The sequence below is a fragment of the Pavona decussata genome, unplaced genomic scaffold, assembly GCF_977016875.1.
Source record: "Pavona decussata unplaced genomic scaffold, jaPavDecu1.1 SCAFFOLD_322, whole genome shotgun sequence".
NCBI classification, from domain to species: Eukaryota; Metazoa; Cnidaria; class Anthozoa; order Scleractinia; family Agariciidae; genus Pavona; species Pavona decussata.
In genome coordinates this window covers 258844-264857 of record NW_028145712.1, presented here as the reverse complement: position 1 = coordinate 264857, position 6014 = coordinate 258844, and the positions used below count along the sequence as shown (strand labels likewise).

At 38.2% G+C, this 6014-nt stretch overlaps 1 long non-coding RNA gene across 1 annotated transcript; it reads left to right on the top strand.

Moving 5' to 3' along the window:
- On the top strand, positions 1-5534 carry LOC146453797 (uncharacterized). The gene is made up of 2 exons (XR_014859423.1): positions 1-265; positions 591-5534. It is a non-coding gene; the product is annotated as an uncharacterized LOC146453797 (long non-coding RNA).
- Positions 5535-6014: the final 480 nt, after the last annotated feature.

Here is a 6014-nt window from a genome sequence, read left to right as displayed (position 1 = left end):
TAAACCGACGTATAAACAATACCCATTGTTCTACCAAAATCGTGATTGGCTCATTTCACACTTTCAGTATTAGTCTCCTCGTAAACTAAACGCGGTCGACCCCGAGTTTTTCAACATGGCGTCCTTCCACGAGGAACGGATCACCAAACGATTGCAAAGCTTTTGCACTACAGAGTGGAAACTTTTGCAATCACCCGTGAAAAGAACATCAGCAAGAACAGATGTTTATGAAGCAAAGTATATTTTGGGCAAGAGGAAGCGAAAGGTTCGTCAATTTCCATTTTATGTTTTTCGTTTATCTTGCAATACGCACCGCACGCTATTTTTTTTTTGAACACTAGTAGCTACTAGTTAGCCTGGTATTCTTCAGCAATTATTATTTGTTTTTTGTTTTAGGGAGAATGAGGGTTTTTTTTCAAGTGGCGCGGCTGAGAAAGTTTAAGCTTTGAGTTACAAAATTTAATACTACTTTTTAAGCTGAACTGCAAGTAATATAATTTATGTACAAAAAAGAATCACTTTAAAAGCCTTAAAAAAAACTTTAGAGAAATCGTTTTATTTTTTTAATTTTAAATTCTCTTTGGTTTCAGAAATTTTGAGTGTCCCACCTTGTCAGATGAGGAAGTGGAGAGGTTTTCCGAGATGCTTCTTAACATTGTTTAAGCTGAGCTCTGCCAGAATCTGTCCTCCAAGTTTACTGTTGATTTTCCAATTAGGGCATTTATATATTAATTATCTTTTTTCGGGGCCAAGGGGGAGCAGCATTCATGGGGCACATGGGCACTGTGAAAGAGGAGTTTCTTTGAAGATTTCCTCCTGGGTGGGAAAGAGCATGGGTAAAATGCTTATGGGACAGAGCGGGAGCTTTTGTTTCCAATCCTTTTCTGTTCTTTCCAGCTCTACTCAGATATATTGTACTAATAGATCAAGGAGGCAGTGAAGAAGGTGGACACAAAGGCTTTCCGTATCCATCTAGAAACACATAGTTTAGCCCGCAGGTAGTCTAAACACTATGATTTGTGTAGTCTCCCTCGCAGCCGTTCTGTGTCTCGTCCTGCAATGCTCCTCCCCACAAACAGCTGCTCACATTTGAACCATATTCCTTTCCCGATTTTGACCAATCGCAGCTACAGTTGCATTTTCTGGAACTGCCTCGCATCAAATTATCTCTTGATGACTCGCACAATCATAGCCGGCCTTTTATCGTCAGCTAATTTGATAAGAATCAGGTTAAAATGGGGTTGACATAGCTGTGTGACTCCCACTGTGCGTCCGTTGTGTTGATAAAAGCCTTTTAAGTTTTGCCTCTACAAGCATGTCTTAAAGGGATTTTCATTTTTTATAAGAGATTCTTCCCTTTTGGTCAAAATGTGATGTGACCACTCTGCTTAATGGTGTTTGTCTTGTTTGTGAGGGGGACTTCTTAAATATAATAAATGAAGGTTTTTTTATTGATCATTCTGAGCCGTTAGGCGTTGATGTGCTAGCCGGGACATTTGATTAGGTTTATCAGCTTGGATAAACTACAAGATTTGAGGTAGCGCTAAATAAATGTTATCTGTGAAGATGCAGGATCGGTGTATTTCTATACTTGTTATTTCGCTTATGCTCTCGTATCTCGCTGCAGGAAGATTGCAGGATGTTTGTTTATCACGGTTCATTGTTGTCTCTCGCTTGTCATTTTTGTTCCATTGTCATTTTTTCATGTGAAAACTTACATCATTCTTGCTGTGCTCATACATGATTGGCCCTTTCAATAGACCGCAAAAAACAATGGGAAAGGAATGTGGTTTGAATGTGAGCAGCCATTTGTGGGGAGGAGCGTTGCATGACAAGATACAGAATGGCTGCGTGGGAGACTATGATTTGTGTTGGTCTGTTCAATTCAATGAAAAATTAAGAAAATTTACTGGTGTGGGTGTTTTTATTTCACTGGGTCCTATTTCTATGCTAAAATGTGTTAGAGGAGAGCCTAGAAAGTTTTATTTTATAGAATAAATATCAAGAGTTTTACACAACAATAAAGTACATAGGTTTAGCTAGAGTTTATAGAGTTGTTTTAAAACAGCAGTTTATCCACTTGAAGTACTCTGGCACTGTTGTTGGCATCAGGACATGAAGTGGGATCCATGGGAGTGCATGGAACTTTGTGACTGCTGCTTGCTTGCTTGTCTGCATTTGTTTCTCCTATTCTGTAGAATCTTTTTGCTATCTTATCGGAAGCTAACACTAAGTAATTAAGTGGAAATTGTGGGGTATTTTTTTTTGCAGCATTGCTCTTTCCCCCTTCTTCCCAATGCTGATTATTTGCTTTTGTGTAACAGTGCTTCTCCTTTGGCTTTGTAGCAAATCCTATTGTTGTTTTTCCACAGTCAGCAGGGATCCATAGGGACCCACATATTGATCTTGCGATGAAAATTTCTTCTCACAGTGTCATTCTTCTTTTCAATACTACCTGCATGTAGGAATAAAGATGGGGACAATTTGGGTTGGAATGTTCTTTTCTTCTTGACCAAGTGCCTTTGGAGCTAATTTAATTTTTGTTTTTCAATAATAATTATTGGTACGTAATCAAAGAAATGGAGTAATACTTAAATTTGAAGCAATTACTTTGCGCTTTACATGTAATTTGGTACCCGGCAATAAAATTATGCACTCGACAGTCATAACCTTAATCATCATTGCATTATGTATAGTTGTTCAATGATATTGTTTATAATGTGTATTATTTTTTCATTCTCAAAAATGTGATATATTGCAAATCCTGGCATCCTTAAGTGCAGTATAAACCTGTCACAAATACATCCCAATATGCTCCCAAAAATGACTGTGCATTTTTTTTGCAGATGTTAATGATGGCTAGATAGTTAGATAGTCAGCCTGGCACTCTTCAACTATGTATGACCTTATCATGGCTTCATTATCCTGAAGCTGAGTAAATTCATGATAAGCTTCATTTTGATACACCAAATCTGTTCAAAATGTAAACTTTTTTTTTTCACTTTTTCTTGCTCTTCATACTTTAATTTACTGTATTTAGATCCATGGTTGTCTACACCTTGGACAGCATTTGTTATTGTAAGGGTATTTATTTATTTATTTATTTATTTATTTATTTATTTTATAAACATTATCTAAACAGAAATTCCAATTCAGCGTAGCTGGTTTAAATGGAGATCTGTATAAAATAATAAGAATAAATAATCAAATATAGAAATGAAAGCAAAAGTCATTCAAAGAGTTCATGAGAAATTAACTAAGGTGATTTAGATGTTGGTGGATCTTTGTTTTACAACACCTTTTTGTCCTAAAAAACAGTGAAGGTGCAATTATAGTCAATTTTGTATTATGACAGGAATTGCAAGCTCAGTAAGAGTTTTGAGGCATTCTTAACTTTTGACTGTAATAAAGTCTATTGTTTGAAAAAAATTCTACCGTAACATGCTTTCTTTTTTTTATGCAGTATATACTGTTAACAGGAGCTTGAGAACTTACTAATTTAATTATGTGCATTTGTCTGAAGTAGTGAACAAGATTTCAAATGTGGCTTACCTGGACATAACTGAAGTTTATGAACCTTCTTGGTCTCTCTTTCCTGTATTTGTAAGGAGACGGGTACAAGACCATGTCTCTGCATACCATAGGACTGCAGCAGTTTTTTTCTCTGGGGTCAAAGCTACTCCAACTAATTGAATGGTCAGTGGATGGGGGTGGGGGAGGCCAAGAATGCCCTACCTCCCAGACTACGGTGCAGTGGGGCCAGGGATTGATTCCTGAGTGGAATGTGATACCATTATTTCTGTCTTCCGGATAAGCCCCCCTGCCCCTATAGGGATAAAAAATTATGCCTGTCTTACACAACTTCCCTTATCTAACCCTTGTGGGTTGTAAAAGAACCATATACATCTATCTTAACAGTCTCTTGCAGTGACCATCCCTAGAGCTATCTATCTTGGGTTGTGGGGATGGGTAGGGAGGGTACCTTGTCTGGGACCCAGCCTAACCCCATTGGGCATGTCTGTGCCCAGTAAAGCTACTAGATTCCTCCTCCTTCCTGGCCATCAGTAGTGAATGCAGTTACATGCCTCTAAATCAGTGACCCTCTTATTATAGATTACACCCTTAGCTGTGGTTTTCACATGTCATATCCTTACCCCTTCCCCACCTATATGTGTGTGTGGACTCCAATATGCAAATTAATTTCCTGCCATTTCTGAGTCCATCTGTGGCCTCTTATAATTTGCATATCCTGTGTTTTTGCTTCATCAATTCATTTAAAAGATTGAAAACTTCTGCAGCTTTTTCATCAAGCTTTTTTCCAGTTCGAAAATTTGCTGTTTAAGCATCTCTGTTTCCTAGAAATACTGCTGCATGTGGAAGTTCAGTAACTTCAGACTCGTCAACAGTGATTCTTCTTACAAATGAGGTGCATGTTGATTTTGTCTTTTTTGCATTTGCTTTTTTTGCAACCTTTGAATGAAGATGCCTTGTCTCCACTCCAAGCCTTGTGCCTATTCTATTTCTTCATTTTTGCTGATCTTATAGCCAATGGGCTTTAAAGATGAATTTAATGCTTCTAAATAACATAATGGATCTGCCTTTAGATCCTTCCAAACCCAGAATGCTTCTCCAGCAATTTAAATTGTGTACATCCCTTCTATAGATGCCACTGGTGGTGGAATCACATTTACCAATAGTGGATTTACAATCACCAAAGTCAAATCAAAAATCACTATATTTGCCAAAGATAATTTTAAAAAGACAATCTTGTCTCAACGAATTTTAAGAAATAAATAGTTTTGGCAATGTTTGGGCGTTAGATCGCGGATTTTTTGCAAAACACAGTGTCACTGTTTCTCTGAAACCTTTGACTTTCGCGGGAAAACGACTAAGAAACCAAGCCTGTTTATATAACATAAAAGAGGGGAAACTGGTAACTAAACATAGTGTTACTATGGTAACTTACCTTGGATTTAAAAAATGGCGGACAAGATGCAATCGATCGAAGGGAAAAGCTGCGGTTGTTGAGGAAGGCGTTTCGCAGTATTTATCACATGCCGAATGGTGGAAACAGGGAAATTTCAAGACAGAAAAGATAGCTGTTAGAAGTAGGGATATTTTAGTCTTTTACTGTTTATATTAAACACACAGGTCGATCTTCATTTTGACCTTCCGCACTTTTTGTTCTGTGCCTTTGATTTGTATTTAGGTGATCGAGGAGTTCGTGTACTGCTATATTCCATACATTTTTAGCTCCGCACGGCGTAGTTTTTACCCTCGAAAAGATATTTGATCCGCTGTTAGTATCTCGGAGCTTTTATCCTTACCAAGTTGTATACCGTGATCGATTTAATTTAAGCTTCCGCACTTTTTTATCAGATGCCCAGATCACGAGAAAAGATTGAGATAAATTGTTGTTTTTCGGTTGTGCTTTTAAATTTTCCTTCGAAAAGTCATGACCGTGATTAAATGGGGCCTTTTGGAGGGCCTGGCGCTAGTTTAAATGTTGACCCGTCGCCAGTTTCTGTGCGATGTGCGAGATTGTAATTTCAAAACTTCCATCCTGAGTCCAGAAAAACTGCTGCGAGGCTCCTTAACGACTGCGAGAGATTTTATGCTTACACACCAGGCTCCAGTTGTTCAAAGGCTGGATAACTTTATCCTGCGGATAAGTCACTGTCCGACAGTTTCAATCTGCGCAAAGATTTCAGTATTTCCTCTTCTACAAGCAAATGATATGCACACTCTAACCACAGTTGAGTTTGGGAGTGTACGAAAACCTTGGACAACGTTTAACGTGAAGTATATTTTAGACCCTGAATAGTGCCTTATCCAGCGGACAAAGTATCCGGCCTTTGAACAGCTGGGGCTAGGTTGCGGTCGAAATTAAAACAGACTACACTTCAACAATTCTTGTCTATAGTGAGTCGCACCGAACATTTCGCGTCATTAGGGGGTCATATCATCGTTAAATTGACGACAGAGCAACCAAACTTGGGCAAACTTGGTGAATA